Genomic DNA, 9,402 nt, shown 5'->3' on the forward strand with positions numbered 1-9,402 from the left:
AAAGTGCGAACAGACAACTTTTAATATGCACCATAGAGACAAGGAGTTTTTGTTGTGACTGGTTCGAAAGCGAAAGCTTGCGTAACAGGTGAAAATTCACTTTGTAAAACAGAGTCTGGCCACACTCTATTAGGGATTGCTGCTGGTAATTGCGTCTTAATGGACTCTGGGTTGATGTGGAAACCATTGAACCAACTCTTAACTAGTTAGTATTGACCTTTATGGGATATCAAACGCTTGGCACTAATGATGCTGGAGGATACATTAGACATTGTCTCAACCCAGTAAGCAGAAAGGAAAACAACACGTTTGCTTGCGCTAACAGTGTTGCTACTGATGAGTTGGATCAAGCCTGCTACTCTTACTAGTTACGACGTGTTTTTAGGGGTGATTTGATTTCAAGTTTATTTCAACTTAATTTCCCTCTGGACTAATAAAAGTACTCACCTCTACTACTCTCCTCTACTCTACTAACTGGTGTTTTTTTTTAAAATCAATAACTCCAAGTTTGAGATGCCTCTTCATAATAACTCCTTTGAGTGCAGAAGTTCAAAGATCCATGTACAGCTTCTAGGTGCTGGTAAACGCAGGAATATGCAATACTTCAAAAGGAAAAAGTTTACCACACACTTGTTTGACTTACTGCTCTTTTATTCAGAGCGAACCTGATGACGCACAGAGGCAAAGCGCGTTGTTCGCTCTGAATAGAAGAGCATAAAGTCTAAAAAGTGTGCGGTAAACTTCTTCCTTTCGAACTCCTTTGAGTGTTAGAATACATTTACTCAATTCCATATTTACAACAGTTTACAAACCATATTGTTTCCCAAAAATGAAATATGTTCATGACCCTCGTACTAGGTTTAATCTGACTAACAATTATCCGGAACAAGCAGTTGACAACAGCTTACAAACCATATTGTGTCCCAAAAATGAAAATTACATAAATATGTCCATGACCCTCGTACTAGGTTTAATCTGACTAACAATTATCCGGAACAAGCAGTTGAGAGACTATCGGGAGGGAAAGCAGCAGCCATGGTCTTTTCCATTTAACATCCCTGAAGCATCATGTCAGTTGAGGAGTTCAGGAAGATGAAACCTCCTGTCATCCATGTCACCTCATTTGAGGCCAACCACAGAAAAAAAAGTGAATTGTGAGAACACAAAAAAAAACATTATAAATTTGTCACCTTCTGACGCTTTATCTCCTTCCCCAGACCTTCCTCTTGCACAAAGACGGCTAAGTCTGGAGGAGGATGGTTTCAGTCAGGTTTTCCTCTTTTTCCCCTTGCCTACCCCACCAAACCCTCTTGAATGTTATCAGAAAATTATGGGATAGAAGGCTCTGTATCACCATATGTTGTTTTTTTTCTCCAATACTTTCCATGTCTTTCTTTCTTTCTTTTTTGTCAAGACTGGCTGTGTTATGGTTCGGACACTGCCACGAATACGTGCATTGTCCTCTCTTGAAATGGTAAGCCCTTTAGTTTAATTAGCCATTTTAACCCTCTGTTCACATTTCCACAAAGGAGGAGAGCAATGCAAATTGAGCATGATAATTCACTCCAATTATGCTCTCTGTTTCCCTTTTAAAGCAGGAAAAAAGGAACTGGTGTAAAAGCATGAGGATGACAATGAGAGATAGAAATGAATTTTTGACTTAACACATTCACTTTGGAAGATGTTCAATCTGAACAAAGTAAACCATGTGAGCCATGTGTTGTACAATGCTGTCAATGTTGGAACTGCACACTACGCCTTATGTCTTTGTTTACTTTTTGCCACTTTTTAAAAGCATCTTATTTATTTTTTTATTTTGCTACGTCATCTTTACTTTGTGTTGGACAATGCAGTGTTGCAACTGCACACTGCACCTTAGCCTGTTCTTGCTTAATTTATCCCCTTGCAAGTCGCTTTGGTCAAAGGCGTCTGCTAAATGCTATGTGATGTAAAAATAATCATTTCACCAATTTAAAATGGTAGAACAATACAGCACCAACACTGGATATTTGGGAGGAAATACATTTGGAGAGAAAACAGACTGATGTCAGGCCCACGGGAAGTACGTGGATCATCTTACGTACAGTAATGCCTCTTTTCCACTGCTGGTTTTGTGGTAGGCCTACAGCTCAAGAAAGCACAACTTGGCCGCCACTTTTTGCTTTTCGAATAGGCACGACACAGCTCAATCGTAAAGCAAAAAGTGGCTGCCGGGTGTCACGCTTTGTCGAGCTGTAGGCCTACCAGAAAACCGACAGTGGAAAAGAGGCATTAGTATCATGAGACATCAGACATCTTCTAACATTGATATAGTATAGGTGTATAGGTACAGTATAGGTGTAATGTATGTGTACTGTCTATGTCTAATTGTCTATGTCCACACCTACTGTAAAGTCTAAGTCTATGTCTGCATGGGAAAGTAAGAAACGTAATTTCAATTCTTTGTATTTCATTTCATTTCATTTCATTTATTGTTTATTTGACACGGACAGTGCACAACATACAATTGAGCCAGATTATAGCCCTAAGGCTAGTTTTCATCTGTAGTCCCTGGACAGGAAGGTGTTAAGATAAAAAGGGACTAAAATTAATAATGATACAAAAATGTAACAATAATACAATGGGTGCACTATTTGCAAATAGGCCTACATTATATTACAAGGTAAAGTACATAGTTAAAAATATAGACTAAAACAAAACAACTACAACAGCAAAATACACTAGATATATGGTAAAATAAACAACAAGACCCAAAACACAAGCTCAATGACTAAAAATGTCCACAGTGCTGCCCCGCTTTGAGCCATTTCTTAAGACCTGATTTAAAACTACTAAGCGTATTGCTTTGCCTAATATTTACAGGGATACTATTCCATATCCCTACTGTTTGTCCAAAAGTGGACTTTCTAAACACACTTAGACAGTCCCTCCTAAATGACGCTCTTGTATTATTTGTGGGTTTGCTCAGACTCACAAATTGCTTAAGGGGAGGGGGAGCAAGATCATTTACAATTTAAAAAAATGAATACAATTGTTTAGACTAAATAAACCATACTTCTGGATGATGGGACAGTGATGGTATGATTTGGATTTTTTTTGTCCAGAATTTTTAGTGCCTGTTAATCAGATTTGTAAATCAGTGACAAGGCAGTTGTACTTGCTTGGGACCAGTTGCCTCTGTAGTCAACTGATTCCTTATCACCTTAAAATGAAAAAGATTCCTTTTAACCCTACCGTTAACCTTTTTAATATGTTTTTTAAAAGTTAGATGAGAGTCAACATGACCAGTATGACAAGTATGACCAGCGCATGTAAAGAAATTGACAATAAACCGACTTGACTTGACTTAAACATTGAAGTGGGTTATAGATGAGATAGGCATATAGATGCTGACTTTTTTTCTGCCTCAAACTGGTAGTCGTTTATTCAGCTTCACCTCAGGAACTTGTCTGACGTCATGGTGAAAAGGGCTATATGTTAGCTGAGTCATCATGAGGCAACACAGTTGGAGTAGAGTAGGGAGCAGAGTATCATTTATTAATCCTGAGGGAAATTACAGTAAGGTGTCCAGTAGCATACTGTACATAGGCCTACATAAATATGTGCAGGACATTACACACATCTTTGTATATATAGCCTACAGTGTTAAGCATATAGCACTTAGCACACCCTTAACCCTCTGGTTGTGTTAGAAACATGGTGACGTTCATGGTGTTAACGGTCAAAATTTACCGCCTACACAAAAAAAGATAATAATACTTAATTTTTCTTATGTTGCACCAATTCGTTTTATTAACCCTCTGGAGTGCAGTGGTTCTTAACCTGGGGTGAGGGCACCCCCTGGGGGTGCGCCAGAGATTTCAGGGGTTGCGCAGAATTTTGTTTGTGTTGAGGTTTTGACCAAAATTATGCTTGCAAACATTATAATTGGACCAAATTGAAACATATTTTGGTCCCCATTTAAAGTCATTAAGGTATTGATTAATGTCTCAAGCAAGTATCATTGTAATTAATCACTTAAATAATTTATTAGTGCGTATATACAGGTAGAAGTTTGGGTTGGGGGTGCACGGCTTGTCTAGGGCACAGGTAAGGGGGTGCGTTAAGAAAAAAGGTTAAGAACCACTGGTCTAGGGCCTCAGAGGCTTTCAGGCCGTTTGGGCGCAGAGGAGCGCAGAGGAGTCAACAAGCGACACGCTCAACCCAGAAGAAGTGACGCCATCTTTAAAATGTGTTGAGAATTGTTTGTCACTGTTCATGCTTGTGCTCATGTGGGCTGAATCCTCTGTGCCTTTGTCCTTGCCTTGCAACTAAACTTTGGTCAATCAGAACTATCTTTTGGACTCTCTCTGTGAACTGCCTCCTGGAACTGCGCGCTTGGTCACGATACTGTGTCTGCCTTGTCACTTTATGTTCTACTACCCCATTCTTGGAAATCATTTGGTACGTTTACATGAGGCATTTAAATCCGATTTAACTCACTTTAAATCTCATTAAAACTTAATTCCACTTTAAAAACATCATGTAAACACTTACCGAACAGGATTTAAGTTTATTCCGATTTAAACTTAAGTCCGATTAAAGTGGGTGGTTTATTCCTCTTTTAAATCCGATTAAACACGTTCCTCTGTCATGTAACCTTTTAATCAGAATTACAATAAATCCGGTCGTTCCACGCATGCTCGTTGACCACACGATGGCGCCAAGAGCCCGTGCTCTTTGTCAGTGAGAAAAAGATGGCGGCACTTCCTGTTGATTTTCACATGAAAGTTTTGCTTAATTTAAAGTCCCTAAGCGACTATAAATGTTGTGGCTTCCATATATTGATGTAAAAGTTCCCCACGAAGTAATTAAGCACAACAAAGTTACTCCACATCACCCTTTCACCAGTTCGTTTTTCTAAGCTAGGAGGGTGCTAACTAGCATTTGAAAGAACCAGACCCAAAGGGGATTTTACCAGCCTTGAGTCCACTGAGGGAATTCATTTTCGGGCTGAAGATAAGCTTGTGTCCCAGTAGTTCCCTGGAGGTTTGGCGACCACGCCCCCACGCCTTATTTGGCTCACTCAGCACGTGCGTCCTCAGTCCAATCGCAATGCTTTATTTTCCCCAGACGTTTAATCGCATTGAAGTGAAATTGCCATGTATACACGTCGCAAAATAACTCTTAATCCGATCTACTTAAATCCGATCTATTAGATCCGATTCAAAAACATCATGTACACGTAGCAAATGTCATGCTGCCTCTTTTGTGTACTTGGATCATGGACTACATGTAAACTCTGAATACTGGACTGTGCTTGTGAAGATTATTCTACCTTTGAAGACTGGCCAAGTTCGGTAATTACCAAGCCTGACTTTTGTTGTGAATTCATGCGTGACATCCTAAGTTTGTTTTCTGAACCTACTCCTTTGTTGACATCTTGAAGATTCTGTTGAAGTAAAAAGTCTGAACTACATCTACAACTGTGCTCTTATTTCCAGTCTGACAGAATGTAATATAACTGTATATACATTTGGGAGATGTTACATTCACGGTGTTTCGGTCAAAAATGACCGGACCACTAATTTACAAGTTGGTGTATCTTCCACAATTCTTTGTACACAATACACAATTTCATTATATTTCATTTAGACCATTTGAATAGGTTAGCTGGAGGATAGCATGAAGTGTCATTTGTGTTTGACGAAAAATAGAGAAGTTGTTTAAGAATTGAAGTTTCAAAACGGTCATTTTTACCGTAACACAACCAGAGGGTTATATACATTTAGTCAAAGGCATATCACACGCACGCACGCACGCACGCACGAACACACACGCACTGACTGAGTCACCAGGCACAGACAGTATGTGGGGGTCCCACAAGGAGGGGTCCCACAAGGAGTCGGATATACGTAGACCTAGAGTATGTAATTAAAGTGTTTAGTGGGTTCATCGGAGTTGGTTGTACATTGGATCCAGAAATTTGCTGTTATGCTCTTGTGGACGACAGAATATCATATTTTTTTTAGTGGAAGAGTCAAACTGGCTTCTAAGAGTATTTCTCTTTTTACAGACACACCAGGCTGCACGTCTATTCGTTGGTGTTTACTGGGTCTATGCCAATCCTGTATTTCTTGCCCCTCTTCACCCATCAAATGCCTGCCTTCCCTTATAAACAGACCGAAGTTGACACTGAAATGTACTGTCTTGAAAAGCGCTGTCAGTGTCTGAAAGAAACGTGACATGATAAAGACTGTCGGTGAAAAAGATGAAGAAACCAAACATCAGAAGAAACAAACAAAAAATGTAATTTCTTGAGCTAGACCAGTGGTTCTCAGCCTTTTTTGAACAAACGCCCCCCTGAGCCTCATCATAACGTCAACACCCCCTTAGTATTTAAATAAAATAATAAGCTTGTGCACTCCAATGCCAACTAAACACCGCCCCCTCTCAGCTGTATCTTTCTCAACCCCCCCTAGGGCTCTTCTATGCCCCCCGGAGGACTGTAGAGCACCTATTGAGAAACACTAAAGTAGACTTATCTTCTTACAGACTGCTTCTGAGTTCAGAAGAACTTGAATGGTTTGATGTTTTCCGCACAAGTGTTTCAATTACATCAATTATCCTCTTTTTTTAAGTGCCTTGCCGAAAGTATCTAAATTAGCCCGCTATAAGAAATAAATGGCATGGTGCACTTGTGTATGGCAGCGTTTCTATATTGAGCAGTGCAGAGCCAAGTTCCTGAGACTTGTTATTATGTGTCTGAAACACTGGGCCAGTTAGCCATAACTCCATACAGCGGGATGCTATCAATAGCGCCATCATCAATCACTGTGATTTAACCAGAAACTCTGCTCCATGATGCGTCATTGTTTCAGTGCCTGCGCTTTGTTAGAGGTTAAACTTGTATTTCTTGATGGCTACTTTCTGCAGTGGTCTCTGTGTGGTGCAATGACCTCCTCAGCCATGGGGAGAGAGTGAGAAAGATTGGTGTGGCCCGATCCAAGGGAAATAAAATGCTGTGTCCACTGTCTTGTTATTGTGTCACAAACTTCAATGACTTCAATGAATTCTGCTGCACCTCTCCTAAAACTCCATTTGAAATTCAAAACACTTAACAATTATATTGAGCTTGGCTAGTGTCTTTAATGTTTCAATAAGCAGCAGTCCTTGGTAATTCCTATTTGCTGAATGTGACATGATTCCCCAGAACTTGTTAAGGTACAAAAGACCCAAGTGTTTGATGTGAAAGTTAATCTGTTCCTACGACTGTACAGTTGGAAGAAGCAATAATTTCCTTTGGGCTACATTTGGGAAAAAGCTTTTTTATATATTTATCGCACATTTTCACATTTTCTTTGTGTCATCTTTAAATAGATTTTAGTATTTCAGCAGATCTATCATTATACTATTGCAAACTCTGTCCTCGCCTATTGGAATGCTCTGTCTCTCTGTCTGTCTGTCTGTCTGTCTCTCTCTCTCTCTCTCTCTCTCTCTCTCTCTCTCTCTCTCTCTGTGTGTGTGTGTGTGTGTGTGTGTGTGTGTGTGTGTGTGTGTGTGTGTGTGTGTGTGTGTGTGTGTGTGTGTGTGTGCGTGCGTGTGTGTTTTAGGGCTATGTTTAACAGTTAATATGAGTGTACACAAATCGAAAACGACAACTCCCTGTGGTAAGCTAATGGGGGATGCAGAAAGGAAATATCACCTGATCCGCTGGGACAAATGTGGGTTTTGCCTTGAATGCTAGTGCGGCACACCAACCTGCTTTGAATTCTTTAGTACTTACGAGAAAGCTGGTGTACTCTCACCAAATGTCATTTCTTATGACATACTGTACGCAACGACATCCATAAGGAATTCAGCTTGACTAAAACACTTCTGCTTTTAAATCTAGACTTAAAACCCACCTACTGTATATACATTGGCCTTTGGTTCTTAGATCTTCGTTTACTTTATTTTTGCTTTTATTGTACCCTATGTATACTTTTAGCCCTTGCCCCTATAGTTTTAACCTCCCCTTTCCTTTTATATACTGTTTTAATCACTTTATGTATTTTATTTTTTTTAAGCTCATTTTATGTATCTTATTAGTCAATGCTGCCAGTGCTGCAACTGTACACTGCATGCTGATGTTTTCTCTATGTCTATTGGAATGCTTCTAAAATGTGCTACTAATGCTTTATTTATTTAGCTTTTTAACTTTCGTACAGCGCTTTGGTCAGTTTTGTACTGTTTTTTATGTGCTTTAGAAATAAAACGTACTTACTTACTTACTTTCTTATCAGAAAGTTCTTGACATCAGGTATTTTATATAACTTTGTACAGTTGAGATTGAACATAACATTTATGGCTGTTGCAACCATTTTACGCATTCACCACTACAATGTTTCAATAAAAAGAAATTACCTCGCGTTTTTTTTTTTTTTTTTGCCTTTTCATTATCTGTGCTCTGCTGAAAATTCCAAATTGTCTCACCAAACAAACACACAGAAAAATAAAATGGAGTACTCATCAGGCATGTCAAAGACAGGCTCAGCTTCCAAATCAGGTGAGAGGAAAGCGTCTGTACGGGGCTGGACCGGCCATCTGGCATAGCGGGCCTTTGTTGGAGGGCCCTGCACCCTCGAGGGCCCCTATTTTCAGAAATGTCAAAAAAATGTCAGTGAGTGAGTCAGTTCTGTGTCGCTAATTGTGAGGGCCCCCATTAAGCCAAAAGTGCCCAGGCCCTATATCTCCCCCAGTGCAGCCCTGTGCCTGTGCATATCCCAAACAAAAATGTATCTACACACACCGGCTTTGACAATAAAAGTGCATGGTGCACTTTTGGATCCATCTGTAACCATTATGATGAGTATGGATGTTGTTGAGTGCTGGCAACAAAAATAGACACGAGTTGTAATCAGTCACAGTTCAACGCCTGTATGTGAGGTTGTATTACATACAAACAGTTGTAAACAAACAGAGGTAAACAAACAGAATGGTTTAGGCACAGTGCACTGAGCCGTCTATTCTGACTTGGAGTCTAGTCTGAATCCTACCACAACAGAAACAAATTGAGATAATGTGGAAGCATGTTTGGATGTTCGAAAGGTTTTTTTAACAGTAAATGAACTGCTAATTATCTGAACATAAATTCCTCTGAATTTAGAATTGCATCTCATATTTGCTTACTTTCTCTTACACATTGGACATTGAATCGATTAACAATTAGACAAAAAATCAATTCATCAAACATTGTAAGAGGTACACCGTTGATCCACTTTTTGTTCAGAAACCATAGCTTTAAAAAATTGGAACTTCTTATGGGGGGAATAGGTAGAAACCACTTTACTTGCAGACATGGCTTTCATCGTTTACTGAAAAAGATGAGTCTGCCCATTTATTTTCGCCCACAGTTTCCATTCCACTCCTTTAATCAGCCAA

This window comes from Engraulis encrasicolus, chromosome 6 (genome assembly GCF_034702125.1).
Source record: "Engraulis encrasicolus isolate BLACKSEA-1 chromosome 6, IST_EnEncr_1.0, whole genome shotgun sequence".
Classification (NCBI taxonomy): Eukaryota; Metazoa; Chordata; class Actinopteri; order Clupeiformes; family Engraulidae; genus Engraulis; species Engraulis encrasicolus.